The sequence below is a fragment of the Zootermopsis nevadensis genome, unplaced genomic scaffold (genome assembly GCF_977971745.1).
Source record: "Zootermopsis nevadensis isolate Lab colony 2312 unplaced genomic scaffold, Znev_1.0 Znev_ptg000027l, whole genome shotgun sequence".
Taxonomy (NCBI): Eukaryota; Metazoa; Arthropoda; class Insecta; order Blattodea; family Termopsidae; genus Zootermopsis; species Zootermopsis nevadensis.
In genome coordinates, this window is record NW_028259159.1 from 6,111,683 (window position 1) to 6,130,840 (window position 19,158).

Here is a 19,158-nt window from a genome sequence, read left to right on the forward strand (position 1 = left end):
CGACATCTCGGTGATATTAATGTAGAAATACAAATCAACTGTGAAGACCTGACAAAGCGTTCCATTACCACGAAACTACTGTATGGGTCCTGCAGGTGTGCCGACTTAAAAACTTTTTAAGCACTGTGTCTCTGTGGCTACTTTGTTTGGTGTCATTATTGTAAATTGCTGTTCTAACAAGCAGCAAAATAGAATCTAATCAATCAAGACGTCCTGAGATTGTAAGGGACATCCAGCCTCATTACTTACATCGAAAAAGGTCCGCGTAGCTCCACAGCTAAGACGACTACAACTGGACATAAGGGTTGAATGAATTAAGGGAGAGGAAGGAAGATGTAACGAAGAGTGGAAGAAGGAGAATGACGATGGATATAAATAAACAAAACAGACATTTAAAAAAAGAGACAGAATGGGGGGGGGGAGAAATGAACGGGCAGGAAACGAAAGATAGAAAAAGCAAAAGGGAAACAGATAAAGAGAAGTAAAGGAAGGAGGAAATAATTAAGAAAGAGAAGAGCAAAGACAGAAATAGATAAAAACTATAAAAGAAAAATGAAGTAAGAAATAAACAAAGAAGAATAGGCATAATAAAATTGCCTGTCTAGCTAAATAACTCATCTTTCCAACCATGGCGGATAATTCTTTCGTCTTGTAGTTTCCCACTGGGCTCAGTCACGTCCTAGACAGTACCACGAGAAGACGGAAGACACTGGGAACTTTTCGTCCGTTGACCCACATACAACAAAAATTTCCCAACTGGTATATTTAATTCTGACCTACAGGTGGACGCCAGCAGAAGGGTTTGGGAGTTGGGGGTGCATGTCTGGAAACCAGACATGTCCAGCCAAAAACCCACAGGAATGCCGCCTCACCAACCGCAGGGGGGAAGACCTCCCAGTTACACCGGATGAGGAAGTGGTTATACGTCACCATGAACAAAGAAAACAGCTTAGCCACGCTGTCCGCACTTAATGGTTTGTGAGAATTCATCATATCATATCGCTTTTTCCTATTTCCAAGCTGCAATCTGTCTTTTTAGAATCTGTTGTATCAATTATTTATTTTAATCCGTCTTATCACAATATTTAAAATTTCTTATAATTAAGATAATAAAATATCATTGATGTTCCATATCGATTGATCGATTTACATTTTGTAACATCTTTTACACAACATGTTTCAATTTTTATAAAACCATCATCAGGTGTAAATTATTTACGAACTTAAAACTCAAATATAATTCCATTTGGTGATGTTCATGCCATTTGTTTTTCAATTTTGGGCGAGGTGTTGTCTTTTCTTAAATTTTATCAGATGTACATATCGGTCTGTAAGTAGAAGATTGAAAGAAACACTAAAGAATTTGAAAGAATTTATAAAAGAATTTTAGAGAATAAAATGCAAAATATATAAATTATAGTTAGAAAGTAGCAGTAAAATATAAATAAAAATAATATGAAATAAAAGTAAATCTAATTATAAGAAATTTTAAATATTGTGATAAGACGGATTAAAATAAATAATTGTTAGAATATTCACAATATGACGCAATTACACTATCTTATGAATCTGTTATATCTTCACGCGATACGAATTTCCGACGGACTTGGAAAAGCCCGTGTTCACACTGTCGTCATCCTGTGGAAACATCGTTCCCGTCACTACTCCTGATGGCATTGGACTGGTAAATAATCTGACCGATACCAGCGCCACCAAATAGACGCTTCACGCAATGTGACCCGTGGTTCCGGTGAGTCAAACTACAAGCTAAATCACAATCCGAAGCCAAGCTGAGAACATAATCTGGGTAGAGTAGCTAGGTAGTACGTGATCGAGTCTAAAATCTACTTTGTACGTCAGGTAAACCTGACGGAGAACGCATTTCTCACAGAAAACAGCGTTTTAAAGTAGTCTCTATTCACGGGACAATCACGTAAGCATCGTCTAATGGTACTTTAGAAAAATCATGGTTGTCCATAGTGCTTATTAACCATCACGAGTTTGAGGGCGTGAAGATATAGCTCCACTGATTCCGGACCTCGCCTCTTAATAGAGTGAGTTTTGCAGCATTTTATTCAGGTCAATCATACTACTCAGATTCACCCAATATCCTTCCCAACTTCTTCTTTCGACGTCGGAAAAAATGTTCTTTAAGATGACATCTCTCCTGAATGGGTAACACATGTGACATTTTTATCCGTAACGCCTGTATGTAGACTTCACCACTCTGACTGCGCACTGAGCCGACGCCGGACAAGTCTAAAAAAAACAGGGCTGTAGGTTATGATACTTTATTACGTTCTGGTTTAAATTGTATGAAGCATTAACAATCATGGCTAACCTATGCAAATAATTCCGATACTTAGCTAAATGTCTGACTTGCCCACGATATTTCAAACGTACGAAGTAGCTGAAGAATGTGGTCATTTCGAGGGCTGACTAACGTAATGAATTTTACAATAGCTTAAACCCGTACTAAACGCTAAGCAAGCTTAAAAGTCTGCTTGTTTGTAATTGGTGCTATAAATCGATTCCTACAGCCTTTCTTTTACATGCAATAGGTTTCAGAAGGTTGTAACTGGTAACAAGTTAGCTACCAAAAGCCGATAGTAACTTGTTTCAAATTTATGGGGGAATGAGACTGAGTTACCCGGCAGCGTGTTTCTTTTGGTGCATCGTAAATCAAGCATATTCTCCTAAAAAAAAAACCTTCTTCATTACAGTGTGTATGAACATCACAATAAATAATTGCACAACTTGCAGTTAATTTTAATCAGAGTTAAGTATTTTTTTTTTTAAAAAAATGTTTTATTACTAATCGTTTAAAATCCATGTGTAACGGAAAATAATATTAAAGTGAATCTCAAATATGGTGGAGGGGTGTGTGCTGAATACTCCTGACTGACCACACGATCCGGTTATGGAACTTACAGAAAAAGGTTACAACATTTCGAACTGCCGTAAGAAACTAGAAATTTTGTTGCATCAAGATAAAAAATGAATACAAAGTTTTACTCTAAAGGAGAAGACCTAGACATAGAGCAGTTTAATATTAAAATGTACTATAAATAAATTTAGTGCGAGAGTGTGTAGTAGCTTCATCCAAAGATGACTGTATTCTGGGGTGCTGCGCCGTGAAGTGTTGTAGGAGTTTACCGACGTTTCAGAGGTCTTTTTTACAAGCCTCCACCACAGCAGTATACGCTTCCATGACATCAAAATACGAAAGAGCGCAAGTTCACCTTCGAATGTTTATTCCAGCCGTGAACGAAATGCGATAAGGGATTCTAACATTAATTAATTACGATCCCAGTTGGACCTCAGATCAGATAAACCAGTTTTGCTCTTGTGTAGACATGAACATGCAAATTTGGAGGAGCTCAGTTCCCACACCTGACAGCCAGACGTGCGATGGGAACCGATTAGTTATAATTTAAATTACCCGTGATTTTTTTATGGTTCTTAAAGCAGGTGTCTTACTTTGAGGGAAGGAGCAAATGTCATAATTAAATCATTTACCCTCTTAAAATAATTCCATTACGAAGAATTTTATATTAAATTTGAGGTTTCCACGACGGTAAAGATTATGTTGCTCTTCTGGGTTGTTTGTAAAACTGTGGAGCTCATTTCGTAGTTACTTAATGGTTATTAATGGAAAAAAAAAATGCATGACAAAGTTGCCAGTGTACTTAAGAATCAAGACAGTGCCTCGCGCATTATTAACCTATACAGTACAGATGTGAGTGGTCAGCTACACGTCCCGACCGCCTTATCCCCAGAGGAAAAGTGCGTACAGAACCCAGTGCAAAGGAGGACGTTTAGCGAAACGAAAATCATCTGTCACTTTCGGGAACCAAACCCAGGTCGTTTAGCGAGCACGCAACCAATCTTTTTACTGACAGAAATACCCAGATTTACAATATTAAAGTTACTGGATTTGGCTCAGGATTGGGACTTTGGCGAGACGTTGTGAACAGGGCAAGGAGGAGAATTTCTTGACGATATATCTCGTTTGTAGCACGGAAAGGGTTAAGGTCCGTGAAGTTTCGCTCTATCACCGGCTCGTAATTAAAGAAACGCAGGTGGCTCGAGTATCGTAGGATTAGTAAGCCTATATGTAATCGCGCACCTCAGCGGGGTGTAATTACTTCGGCACCTGTACACAGATGGCACATCAGTACAGTGGTAGAACAAAATCACATAAATAACCTTGCGTCTGAGCCTAATTTTTCTTCTCTTGTTTGTTTTTTTGTGAATAGAAAAGGGTTAGACATTACAAAGGACAACTCCTGCTTAAATAAACGAACACAAAAAAAGATTTTTAGAGGTTGATTTCGAGTTAATTGATCACCATGGTGTGACTGTTATTCTACTCACCTATATTAGGAACTCGAAGGTTAGGTTCGAATGTAAAAATGGTATATAGGCTACATATCGCAGTGTTAATAAATTCATACTCCCTTGTCGATATAATGAGAAATGCTGGTTAGTTGGTTGGTCATCATTTGACGGTGTTAACGGACACTGGGCCTTATTATTATTATTATTTAGTGTTCTGTCTGACGATAGGTCCATATGAACAGGATCCTTCCATCCTTTTCTCGGACTGGGACCTGTTCATATACGTTCTTGGCAGATGATCCAGAAGTGGTTTGCCATTGCCTTCTTCTGTGTGTGAATGGAGTAATTGTTGGGATGCCACGGAGGAAAACTCCGTGTTGCCTAGACCACGGCCTTGCCCAACACAAGTTATAAATTCGGGCACCGCCGGGAATCGAACCCGAGACCCCAGGATTACAAGGCCAGCGTTCTAACCGCTAGACCACCGTGGCCATCACTAGGCCTTATGTGATAATATTTAATAAGTACGTGTGTTTCATAGCGTTGCAATGGTCGTTTATTTTTAAGGTATTCTGGGTTTCGTGGGATAATATTAAAGCAGTTGCCATGGTAACGCTGTTAAGGAAGGCCTAATATGTACAGTTATTATTAACTTCATATAACACCATATTTGCGGTACATAATATCATATTATATTCCCTAATTAATCCAAGGTAAGTCATAATATTAATTTCTTGTATATTATTTAATTTTAATTAAATATGTTGCTTTATGGAAACAAAAGACCTCACACTCATCCTTGTCCTATTACGTACATGAACTTCTATACGACGCAGCGAGACAGACGTGTTAAGCCTTGGAAGGTTTCGTGATTAAATAAAGAGAACTCATTTCATGAACCTATGTAAAAATTTACAATTAAATGCATTTTTTAAATACTACAAAACAGGTTAAGTTGAGGTTATAGCTTCCAGACAATTTCCTTCGTCAGGGCACTTCATTAAGTTCCAGAGAACTTAGTTTCTACATATGCCACTTATTCCCTCTGAACAGTAATTAGTGTGGGGGCTTTTTAATCTTCTCAAGGTGGGAACACTGGGAAGCAACGTGCAGCAAGCTACCTGTTGGCTTTGTAACCCGTCTCACCCTTCCGTCGTAAGGATGTGACGATACTACTTGTTTGCATACACAAACAGAATTCTTTTTGCTACCGTAAGCAAAGTAAACGTAGCTCTGAGAAAAAGACAAAAGTTAGAGCATCGCTTGTGGTGAGACGCTTAGAATATGAGAAATAAATTCGTTCACTGGAAGTCACGAAAATATATAGTAATATAAGTCTAAATATTTTAAGTAAAATTACATCCAGCTCGGCCCTCCACAGGAGTTCACGCTATTACTGTGAAAGGTTTCTCGTGATTTTATTTTGTCCGGATTGGTATTATCTGGCTCAGGATAGGGTCCAATAACGTGGCTTAGAGCAGTGATATTCAACCTGGGGTACGCGTACAACCGGGGGTACGCGAAGACATCTTAGGGGGTACGTGAAATTTAAAAATATACATATTATTTTATGATAAACACTGAATAATCAGTAATGTAATTTATTTCATTTATTTTAGATGTAGATTATATACTATGTATAACTTGAATTATACACCAACAACTTTGAGGGGTACAAAGTTGAAGAGAAATTATAGTTGGGGGTACGCGAAGACATCTTAGGGGGTACGTGAAATTTAAAAATATACATATTATTTTATGATAAACACTGAATAATCAGTAATGTAATTTATTTAATTTATTTTAGATGTAGATTATATACTATGTATAACTTGAATTATACACCAACAACTTTGGGGGTACAAAGTTTAAGAGAAATTACATCTGGTTGAATACCGCTGGCTTAGAGAACAAGGTAAAAATAATCAGATTTTAATTATCAAGCAATTTCGTAACAAAAGTGAACAACTACGGTGTAGACTTTTTAACGAGGACATTACACGATGGAGTTACTTAGACCACTTTAGCACCGCCACTGTATAAAGAAGACTGTCCTGTTGTCAGTCAAGCTCCTGAGTTGTGTCAAAGAAAACGGCTGCTTCTTCAGGGCGTCGCGTTGTGTCAGATAGCAAAAAAATTTAAATGAAAAGGTGCCGAGTGGGATAGATTGCACGTAGAATAATCTTTATTCATGGTCTGTATCTGATATTGCATACGAAATGGGCTAACGTTTGGGAACAGGTATTACCATGGCAACGCAAAAACTGGTTAATTGTTGTGGAAACATATAAACTCAGGCAACTGTCAGTCCGACCTACTTAGAGCGGTCTGACAAATGCGATTCGGGTTCCTGGAAGCTTAGAAGAAGAAGAAGAAGAAGTTTTAATACGTGTTGACTGACGGTCGTCAAATTTAGAGACGCGTAAAGAATTCCCGGAGAGAAAATGCCCTGAGTTCAAGGACGGACTTACGAAAGAGAGTCAGATTTTTAAAAATGGAACGTCTGCCAAGAATTACGCTTTAGTACATGGGAACGTGTGATTGTTCTCTGACGTTCATTAATTATTTTGCACTTGTTACTGTATTAATTATTATTTTTATTTGCTTGTTTATTTATGGTTTATTGAAAGACGCTATCAATAATTCAGATTATACATTGTCGTACTATTAATTGGCGACTGAGGAAAAATGAACTTGAAAGGATGTGGAAGGAAACGGACGTCATTTAATTTAAGGTACCATGCCGACATCTGTATAGTGAGACTGAGGAAAAACACGAAAAATCTCAGTAATGATAGACGGTCTCGCGGGTCGAGACTTGAACAAAGTACATGCCAAATACGAAGCACTCTCTACTGTACATGTTTGTCAGTACATCGCCAAAAAAATTTTGTACGCACTTCTCGTTTCCCATGTGTCACTATCTGATCCATCCAACCGAGGGCCTTTTCCGCCGGTTAACTTCAATGAGTTTGCAATCAGCAGGAAACACACACACAAAAAAAAATAACACTGTAAGTGTGACGAAACGTTTTGCATTTTAAATTTTATAATTTGAACAAAGTGCTAAAAGATTACCACCCTTAATCGTTTTTGGCCGTGGGAAAAAAATGTACGCACAAAAAGCGATGTCCCGGGATTACGAGGCAGTTGGGTGGCTATAGAACTGCTTGCATCTACGAGAGAGAGAGAGAGAGAGAGCGAGAGAGATATAAAAAGATGCGTTATTAGTGGAGCGTTTGTACACGTCAGCTCATCAGGAACGAATGAGCTCGTGAGAGATGAATCGAGCAACCGGATGTCTTCCCTCCGCAGACAAATGCTGACAGCGGAACATCGCTGCACAGGTCACAACTCTGGGTCACGAGCAAAGGTTATATGAAACAAACTAAAAAAAAAAAAAAAATGTACATCAACTATCCTGACTGAGGTTTGCCGAGATCTCCCTCGGTATCTCCATACAAATACCGGAATAATACCCTAAAATAATCCTCGACCACTTCTCACCACGACCTTCAAATATCATCTCCGTAAATATCGTACGTTCTCACTTCGGTGATCATGAAGAAGACTTGTCTTCTGGGACATCATCTAGAACCTTATATATTGACCGACGTTTCAGAGGTACGTACTGCCTGCAACATCATCAGGGCGTCGAGTAAGGTAGTAAGCACCTCTGCAGCATTAACCATCTGATCGTCGTCATGGAGACGCGTGGGGTACGGGCATCCGGCTTCGAAGTGTTGGACCAGAGAGAAGCATAACTAGGGTCATTCACTTGTGCCACTGTTGTACCGAGCAGCTATTTACACAGGAGGCTTGGCTGGAGGGGTAAAAAGTAGCAGAAGCTACCACCATGTAGGTTTAATGATGGCTTCTCCTCTGGGTTGAACAGTGCAGTTAATTGGACGATAGTTCTTGGGTTCTGCGGGCCCGCAGCGACACTCTGATGCCACTTTGTTTCCTTCCCACGTTTTTTTTTTTTTTTTTGCTGAGAAGCGTCTGGGATGGAAATGGTCATCGACTCTGCGAATGTGACGGGGAGATGAGAAATGTGGACAACTCGCATCGCAATCGGACAATTTGGGCCGTGCCCTTAGCTCAGGCGGTTAGACGCCGGTCCCTAACCGGTTTCGTGACCAGGGCAGTTCATATACCACCGCGACAGATTTTTCTCCGAGTTATTTGGTTTTGCCCTGTCAACGTAATCCCACCGCTGCTCCACATTCTCTCACTCAACACCTGGGGGATAGACATAGGCGTTCGTTGCAGGCCCAGTTTCACAGAGACATAGTCTCACGGGCAACTTGAAGGTAATAAGTAGGCCACTTGAGAGACCTGGAAAAAGGCAAAGTTGTATTTATTAAGTGTTCTGTCTTACGACAGGTCCATTGCTCTGCCTAAAAAGAGCTCTCCAGTTGTCCCTATTCTCGGCTTCTCGCTTTAATTCCTGGAACATCATCTTCTTTCCTTGTTTAAGGTCGTCGGTTAGCTGTATCAATCTTCTTCCTAGTCCTCTCTTTCCTTCAACCTGGCCTTCGGTGATATCACTCAGTAATCCATTCCTTCTCATAATATGTCCCAGCCAGTTAGCTTTTCTTCGTGTAATCGCCTGCAGAATGCTTCTTTGCTCATTGACTCTCCTCAATACTTCTTCGTTGGTCACTCGATCCGTCCACCTGATCTTCTCTAATCTTCTCCAACACCACATTTCGAAACTCTCCAGGTATTTCTGTTCCTTCTTCCTGAGTGTCCAAGTCTCTGCTCCATACAGCGCGACACTCCATACGTAACACTTGACTAGTTTCATCTTCATCTCCAAGCCCAACTTGCTAGTGAGAAGTATCCTCTTCTTGACGAAAGCTGCCTTGGCCATGGCTAACCTTGCTTTTACTTCCTTGGTGCATAGGGCGTCCGTCGTGACTATGCTTCCCAAGTACTTGAAATGCTCCACATTCTCCATCTGTTGGTTTCCAATTACAATGTTCAATGGTTCTGCTCTCGGTGCTATCCTCATTGTACTTGTGTCTAATTAATTAATCATCATTAAGCATATGCCATTAAGACGCATGGAGGGTCGGAGTATAGCTCCACGTATTCTTAATTTTGGTTAGTTTGAAACCCCCGGGGAAAAAGTCCTCTCCAACCCCGCGGCACCCGTCAATTGGTGGACTGGGGGGAGGTGGCGTTACAGCCATAATTAGATTTTCACCCTCTGAACACTGTGCCGACGTAATTCTTGGAAGCGAATGAGGGCGGATGGGGTTGGTTTCTCTCAACCCCATAAATCTCACCCCGGATCTGCCCACTCCATGTCGTGCTGATTCGAAACAAATGGGGAGTCCAAATGACCGTCCCACAGAGACGTTTGTTACTGGATACTCAAGTAGTTTCAGAGGCTGACCATGCACGATCAACAAGTGTATAACTCCAAGCCCTCCTTCAGTCAACAAGTCAAGAAATTCTTCGTCTTTTATGCAACCCGAAAATTAAGTTATTCAAAAAATCAATCCCAGTCCAAGCACCCAATCCTAATAATTTAAGACTAATTTTAATATTATCCTCCCACGTATTCATATGTATTCGAATTAATCTCTTTTCTTGCTGGTGCTGAAAACATTGACAGTTTGTATGGTGCAGTCAAGGGTTTAAAACATTAAATCTCAGGAGAAAATACCAAAATTTTAAAGTGTCATGACCAGAATTCAGGTTAAACTAAAATGTAAAATAAAAATCCATCGTATAATGTTTTGAAGTTAAAAATATTTTGGAACGACAAAAATACCTCAACAGTATAATATTCGCGAAGTATAAATCAGATTTAGTTCAGAATCTCCCCTAACGTTATGTGATAAGTTGTAGGTGGCGAGATATCTCGTGCGCAGCACTGACAGGGTTAGAGTCATCGTATATCTTCAGTATGGACTCACGAACATGAAAAGGGAGCTCATTTAGGGGTAAGGAGATTTGTTCTGGAGCGGGGGGTGTGTACCACATGTGGCAGTGTTGACTGATGGCAAGGCTGGTTGATTTCTGCTTTGCGTCTGTCAGTAGCCCTTGGCAGGGTCACGACCAGCCCTGCGCAAAGGGAACAAACAAGTTGGAAAGAAGCTGTTCGAAACAGAAGGCGTCTTGGCGTCTCTTTCACAGAAATTCTGCCGACACGACGAAACAGCCCCCCCCCCCCCCACAGACGATGTTCTCTGCTCTTTTAGCTGAAAGAACAAAGAAAATATTCTATATATTATTTAAATCTTGTCCGTCTAATCACAATAAATTCTTATTAAATATTAAAATATTACAATAATTAAAATTTAAAATATTAAATGATGTTCTTTATCGAAATATTCGATTTACATTAGACCATTGTGATTAGACGGACAAGATTTAAATAATATATATTTATTATATCACAATATGACGCAACTTTACCATCTCAGAAAATATTCTGTTTCCAGACTAATCGTGTAATTTTAATACGGCAGTCAGTTACACAAAGTTATTATGTGGGATGTCTGACTTTGACTTCGAAACCTGGGTCCATTTTTGATTCGTTCTGACATAATTAATTTTGCTCTCGTCATGTTTTAATCTCTTCCAATTGCCAAGTTTACCCTCGGCTTGTAATTCCAAGTTGTTTTTTTTGCCTGAGCGGTTAATTGTCTTCTGGGGGTGTTGTAATGTGCAGTCTGGTAGAAGTTTGCCGACGTTTCAGAGGCACCTGCTTCTTCCATCATCAGGACAATGATATGGAGGCAGTAAGTACCTCTGAAATATCGGCGAATTTCTACCAGACTATGCACGCGCAACAACTCGAAAGACAGTCGAAGTTGCATGCATAGAAGTCAAGAAGGACATCTTGCCGAGAAGGAATGAAAGTTCTGATAAGAAGATATGGTTGAAGGTACCAGTAGACTGATAAATATAAGAATGTGGAGAGGAAAATAAAATAGAATTTGTATAAGAAGAGACATCAAAAGATACATAAGTAACCTGTTACAGTCTAAATATAGCCTGCGCTTGGGGAGCCAGAGAGCCATTTGAGAGAACTTTTTCATTCTTCAAACTTACACACGTCGCAATCCGATTACGAGAAGGAGTAGTGGGGGGGGGGGGGGGGGGGGGGGGGGGCAAAACTTCAGTGAGCGGTACAAATATTGACAGAGCCTCCATCCAGATGGTGTGCTACTTGTTTACACCAGAACTTTGCTACTTAAGGTGCCCGGCACTCATTCAAGTGGGCGCGACGAGAAAATTGATGGTTCAGTATCTTGAGTATCTCTCGCAGAAACACGACGACAAACCATTAAAAAAAAAAGAATCAGTTCCAGCAGGACTACGGAAACGTCTTAATTTTCGAAATGTGTCACTAAAACACCTCTTTCGTATCGTTGGCCGGTAATGTCATCCCGAAAATGGATTTGCACTCCCCAAAACTCGCAAATTCTTCCTCCTAAACCTTGAAAGGTTCGTTGCCGTATTCACAAAAGCCCCTCCTGAGCCAGTTTCATCCAACTAACGCCGTCACAACAGGTCCCTCTATTATCCTATCTCAGGCCCTGTCCTCCAAGCAAGCGGCTTTGTTCACACCAAGGATATCCAATTAATGGCTTTAATATTAGAAGAGCACAAGTCATGATTGTTCTCAATGAGTAATTTTCTCCTGGGGTCCCGGGTTCAATTCCCGGTGGTGCTCGGATTTATAACTTGTGTTGGGCAAGGCCGTGGTCTAGGCAACACGGAGTTTTCCTCCGTGGCATCCCAACAATTACTCCATTCACACACAGAAGAAGGCAATGGCAAACCACTTCTGGATCATCTGCCAAGAACGTATATGAACAGGTCCCAGTCCGAGAAAAGGATGGAAGGATCCCGTTCATATGGACCTGTCGTCAGACAGAACACTAATAATAATAAAAAAATAATAATCTGTTGCTATGTCTCTCTCTCGGGTCCAGATGTTGTTTGCAATCCGTGCCCTTCCCAGAGACCAAAGGCGATACACACACCGGCCTGCAAGTAGCTGATGCAGCCTTGAACATTTAAAACGTCTTGCGACTTCCGATTCAGAAAGAGCCTTTACTCAACTTTCTTCCGATGAAAAGGTCGACAGTCACAAAGGTTAACAAACACAACAAAGCAAATTTCTATTCCGTGGAATTTCAAACAATTTCCTCTAGGAGGCTTCTTCCAGGATTTCTTTGTTGTACTTCGAAGACTCGGGGGCAAAAGGCAAGTAGTGGCTACAAAACTCTCATGAACACAGCCACCCCCTTTTCTCCTTATCCAATAAAGCAAACGCACCCCTTGAGGGAGTTCTGCCGCGTACACGCGTGGGTGCACCTCTCGGACGTTCCCGCCCTTAGAAAAGCTTTCAGATCGAGGGGCTAACATCGGCCCTAAGTACACAATACAAAATACAAGGCACATGTGGTCCACCTTTCAGAGATCTATGTCCGTCCGTCCGTCCGTCTGTATGTATGTCTGTTAGTTGTACAAGGAAACCATTAGTCTAGGGATGTCCAAGTAAGAAAGAGTGGTCAGATGTCACCATGAACGAAGATCTGGAGTTACAGAGTTCGATTATCATCTAAGATCAGATATCCACAGAGCCATATTACGTATTTCCTGGTGAATACAGAACAGGCTGTTCCCCCAACACAGGGCTCGAACGACAGTCCAGCATAAAGACTGCGGTCTGAATAATAAGACAGAGCGTGTTAATTAAGCTGTGCATTCAGCTGAGCTTACTTAAGTTGAAAGAAACACAAAAGAATGTAATTCGATAGCAATAAACACAAGAATACGGTTGTCTTCTGGGCTGTAGCTATGAATCATCGCTGCCCTGAAGATGGAGGCAGCAAAGACTTCCGAAACGTTGGTAAAGTTCTACCACGCTACAACCCAGAAGACAGCCATCTCCGTGGGTGGGACCCAGAGCCGGTCTGGACACGGAGGCTAGAGGAAAAATCCTCTGCCCTTGTCAGGTATCGAACCCTGGTCGTCCAGTCCTTAGTCACAAAGGTAGAAAGGTGAGAAATGAAAGGGTCTGATTTTCCAGGGCACTGTCATTGGCTTATATTGACAGCCCTGGATTCTGTAGTCATAAGTGTTCCGAGGGGTTACAAACATGGATACTCCTCACGGCTCGTGTAAACAAGTGGGTTTTGGTTGGCGTTGGGAAAGAGGGGGGGTGACCGACAATTGTCCAGCTCTGTTCACCAGTGTTTTCCTTTCATATGTCCGATTTGTATTGCCCGATCACTATACCTGGCTCTGTGTAAATTTACAGACTGATAGAAACAGGCCTACAGCGCACGGAATATCTCTTATCTGCAAACACGTGCATATGAAAATAACGGAAGACAGATACCACGTACATGGAATTTTTCACGGGAAGAAATGATTGGAATTTCTGGGTTTGGGACCCGCCAGACCCGATTGTAATTGAACTACTGGTCACAGTGTCAATTTTGAAAAAGAGAAGTGTAATTACAGGAGACTGAAGAAATGCCCATAATCAGTAGATTCGCAATTTATAATTTTGAAACTAAATATTAGGAATATTAAATCAGGATAATATACACGGACAGGGCACACATTTAATGATCTCGAGATACGTATATTTAAAAAAAAAAGTTGGTATTAAAACGGACGATATCACTTCAGAAACTAAGGCGTAAATAAGAGGATAATATTAAAATGTATCTTAATGAAATAGGGTGTGGATGAATCTGCATCAGAACGGGGTCCACTGACGGACTCTTACGAAAATGAACTTTCGGGATTCATATAAGACGGGCAATTTACAGAACACCTCCTCAATATGGGATGTTCCATGCAGGTAGCTAATTCGTCCGTGTCGTCACTCCCTTTCTGAGCTCGGTTTTTGGTCGCTTACGAAGGAAGACGTCTTATTGTCTTCATAATGTAAGTTGCCCCTGGGTTACAATTAAGCACCGCTCCGTGCAGACGTATGGAAAATGGAGGTATATATCCACGCATTCATAACTTCAGAATTAGAGAGAGGTGAGTGGATAGCTTCACGCCGGTCGCTTTACCCCCGAAGAAATAATCCCCTTGGTCATTGGCCCAAGAGCACACCAGGATATCACCGTGAAGGGAAGAACTCTACCCTCCTGGGAATCGAACCCCGACCATCCAGCCTGGGCACTTAAGTCCCAGCAATCATTGCACACAGGGACAATGACGTTGATCGCGGGAAAAATGGTCCAGGCTGAGAGACGAATCTGTTAATGGGCTGGACCCAACTTCATCCATCCCTAATCAAACAACTTTTACGCCCTACATAACACTTCCACCCCTCAAAAATCGATTCTTGATCCGTGTCTTCTTTCCTGCCCTTAAACTCTCCCCCCCCTCCCCCAACCTCCAGGCACACACAACATTACCAGTGACTATAGTGGGGTCGTAACAAACCCCTGACATACCACACCCCTCCTTCCGGTGCAAAGAATCGATGGTCAATTGGTACTGTGACCTGCCCTCAAGAAGTTAGTGACGTTGGAGTGAGCAATTTTATCTTCCTTGTTCCTTCTTTTATGAAGGTAATGACGCTCATATCCGTGTGTCATGTCCCATTATCAGCTCAGAAGAAACTGAAGTATTTTCATTTTTTAAAGATAATCTTTCTCACGCTCTCTGAGAAGACAAAAATTTTCTTTCGCAAAATAACGCCACATTGCAGAATCAACGAAAACATTTTACTTCCTGTGTGACGGAAACACATTACAAACTCGTAGACGGGGCAGTTTGGCGTGTTGGTAACACTGCAGACTTGCAAACGGAAGTAATCTGTTCGTATCTCGTCAGAATAATGGGACACAGCGTTCTGTTACATCACGAACGAACGTTCCCTTCCTAACCCCTACCTATTCACAATCATGTTCCTACATGCTATCATTAACCAAATCAGTTGAAATGCCGTCGTTAAATAATATAAGAGCGAAGCAATGGCACGTCCAACCAGAAATTCATTCTTCCGCCCACTAGTTAATAATCAATTTGTCGTTGAATTTTCAAATGCACAATAAAATTAAAAGGATATGGGATGACGTCAATCAATCAATATCTTAAGCTGTAGTGCTATATGCCACTTTTACAGAAACGCGGCTATACATTCAGGAATGCAACCTACAAGAATTAGTTTCGTCTGTTGTTCAGATGCGCAGGGTTGGCTACCTTACTACGTCATGGCTCCGAGATATACCGTATGGAATAAACCGTTTTATTTGCTATCCAACATAAAATGTTACTTCCATCGGGAGAGATGTTCATGGCTTCCAGCTTCTGGGTGTCATAAATCGGGCGGTGGAAACCCGAGTTACGTAGGAAACCCGCAGGCAAATGAGGTAGATAGCTTCTGCTTCGAAAAAATAAAGAATTCTCCCATCCATAAAACCCAAACTAAAGAATAAAAAAAAAATCCACAAACAATTATTTTTACATGTTCTAAAATATTCATGGGTTCAAACTTGAAGCCACAAAAATCTGATTACTTCCTCAGAGACAAGCACATATTTTTCGTGAAATGAAATTTCCTTTCACAGATCTGTGACTTTCCCCATAAACATCGCTCGGAATTCCAAGACAGATGATTCAAGTTCCAAAACCGATCTCCTAAACCTTTTTTTTGTCTTGTCTCTGTGTCCGAAGACTCTAAAACTGAAACAAGACGTTGGAAGCGAAGACAGGCAAGGATGATGGATTAGCTCTAATTACTATAGAACAGTGACTGAGTAAACACAATGGGTGGCCATTACTAACACGTGACGCGCCGAGTGCAATTAAACGGGTGGAGAACCTGGTAAGAAATGGGTTCCTCCGTGCAGCAGCACTACCTGGGAGTCTCTGTGTTGAGACATCTCGAGGGCGACAAAATATACTGACCGCCATCTCCATGGTAATAAATGATACTGGCATGTCCATGTGTCCAGCTGACAAAATCGAATGGACAGAATCTCTGTGGTTACAAGCAATAATGGCATATGGCGTAGATTCAGGAAGAAGCTGTGTGCTCCAAGCTTTAGAATACGTTTCGTAAGCAGATTACATGACAACGAAGTGAAAGGGAGAATTAAGCGGATCGTTCAGGAATAACTAATTAAGGAATGGAGGAAATTACGTGAGGAAGAACTTCGTTACATTGGTACTTCAGTTTGTGTTTTTTTTTTGTAGAGCAACAGAAGAAATCAAGATGGGCAGGGCACGAATTTTGGGGGGGGGGGGGGGGGGGACTAATAAAAACTTAACTAAAATTAACTTAACCCATTCCATGTTAAAATTTCATTCATCAGAATTCGATTTTTGTTTTTGTAGGAGCCGAGACAACTTCGACTGAATTGTCGTAAATGATTCAAACAGAATTAAATGACAAAATAAGAATTCCTTTAATCAACATTCTTGATTCAAGATTGTCAACTTAACGCAGACACAGCACAAGTAAATGGTGTTCATCAACGAGATATCTCGTTCGTAGCATAGAAAGGAGAAACGTACATACTGGAAATGGTATTTTCTCGGTCCACAATTCGGAATCTTGTCTTATCATCCTTCTAGTAGAATACACATATGCCCGTTTTATGCAAATATGGGTAGAACAATAGCATGGTTACTCGATAATTGCACATCCTACGCCCCTAGAACTGGTCAGGAAACTAGTTGGGCACTTTTATATGACTGTCTATCTTGTAACGACACCCCCGATCACGTGACCCTTGCTGACCTCAAGTCCTTAAATTTGGAAAAAACGAAATGAGATAAAATCATTCACGTTGCTCCATTTCGTGTGAACTAACGCCGAGCCGTTGTAATCCTCCGAGTAATAATAGTCACCAAACACTGAGGTGCAATTAACTTCCACAAGACTTGAAAGTTTAAACTAATTATTATGATGAAATGGGCATGACTCTGATAAACAAGTGGGAGTTGAGGTAAGTGGAGACACAGACTCACAGACAGACACAGAAAAGCAGATACGAAGACAGATGAGTACAAGAAAAAAAAAATATTAGTCGTATTTGGTATTTAATTTCTTGTTTAATTAATTAATTTTCCCTACACTGATGGCTCTGTCAAATAAAAGTTGTAGATGTAAATTATATTTTGCAATTATCAGTTTAATGTGCGAATAGACCTTTTATTAGAAAGTTTGATACTGAACGCAATACCAAATTTAACCGAAATCCGTTGGTTAATTCCAGACGGACAGAGACACGACCTCCAATTACGTGTGTCCATTCTCAGCTTGTGTTTCTCTTAGTAAACTGACGTCTACATCCTGTAACGTATCAAAGATTTCCCGCTGCGTTTAAGAAGCAGATAATTCTTCGTTCTGTTTTGGGGCAAAGTGGTAATGAGTAGTCTCTGCGAGATGAGGGCTTCAGATAACGAGATTCCACGTCAGTTACTAGAGTATGTAACTATCCACACCCTTGCATTAACACAAACCCCTTCTTCTAACGCGTAAACGTTACCTTATTACACAGTCCACCCCAGACAGACGCATGTATCTTTTTTAATTAAACGTCTACGTAAGGTGTAAGCCCAATAATTTTCACGAGACGAGACGGATAAATTATATTCATAAATGTTAAAACAAGAGGATAATTTTAAAAAATAAAAAAAACACGCGTTATCATTTTCAGACAACCATGATCTTTGCTTCACACAGTATTTTCACTATTAAAACATAAATATCAGGTATTTTGACGACGTCTCATCAAATACAAAACATCCTAACCTAGAAGTACAATTATAACATAACCTGATTTAAAACGAATAGGGTCTGGACTGGATTCAGCTGGTCCACGACAAGATCCAATACCGGACTTTTGCGAACATGGTAATAAACCATCGTGCTCTATAAAAAGAAGTAGAATCTCTTGGCCTAATTTCTGTAACAGGCAAAGAGACAACCATCATCCATCATCAGTCGATACTACGCGGCCTCGGTAGTTGATACAAATATCGTAAAATAAACATACAAGCAGTCCCTACAGAACATAAACATTAGGTTTTTAAAACTGACTTAATAAAGTACGAAATCATCAATCTATCATCACGAAGAAGTTCTTTTTCTCTTTACATAGGCGCGTAAGTCTCAAAGTGAATCCCCAGGATTACTTCCATGTAAATTTATTAATGGATTTCTCTCTCCTCACTGCATCACGGAAAATCAAACAGGTAGACGTACTTGTGGATATAATACGTTGTTAAGACAGGTATAAACCAACATTACTCATCTGTATCACCAATGAGTTTTCACAACCGGCAATCAGGCATCGGAAAAGGCGTGGATTGATAGCTTTGCCTCTTATTATATGTTTTACTTTTTGCTGTCTCCCTACAAGAAGAATAAGAAGAAGAAGATGTAGACTATATAGCTTCAAAACGTATCTATATTTCAGTGCAAGAGCGAGGTATATGACTCTTGATCCAAAAATTAAACGCGATGCCTACCAACGATCAAACAAAAACTCATTAATTAAGCCTAATTATATTTCCCATAATGAGACTGCAATGAAAAATATATTTGTAATGAAGAAACTTGAAATAAATTTTAATGTATTCTACATTAATAGTACTACAGTTACTTAGAAATTAAATATAGTTATTAATTTAATTTATTCCTCTATTCTATGTTCTGATAAAATTTAAAATTATAATTGTCACCAACCCTTTAAAGTCCTGTGGTAACTATATGTACCACCTGCTTTAACTCTTCATTTTGTATTTATGTATTTCGTATGAATCTCATTTTAAACAGCGATTATTTCCTTAAACAGCGTTAACCAG

At 40.3% G+C, this 19,158-nt stretch overlaps 1 protein-coding gene across 2 annotated transcripts in view; it reads right to left on the bottom strand.

Annotated features, from left to right (window-relative positions):
• LOC110839856 (tRNA wybutosine-synthesizing protein 4) overlaps window positions 1-19,158 on the bottom strand; it is a 124,088-nt gene that overhangs the window by 35,222 nt on the left and 69,708 nt on the right. Inside the window, exon 10 of one of the 2 annotated variants that reach the window (XM_087356433.1) lies at window positions 10,538-10,556. The exons of the other annotated variant lie outside the window; for it this stretch is intronic. The gene's annotated coding sequence lies outside the window, so the exon portion shown is untranslated. Of the gene's footprint in view, window positions 1-10,537; window positions 10,557-19,158 lie in introns of those variants that run through there. 2 annotated transcript variants of the gene reach the window in all.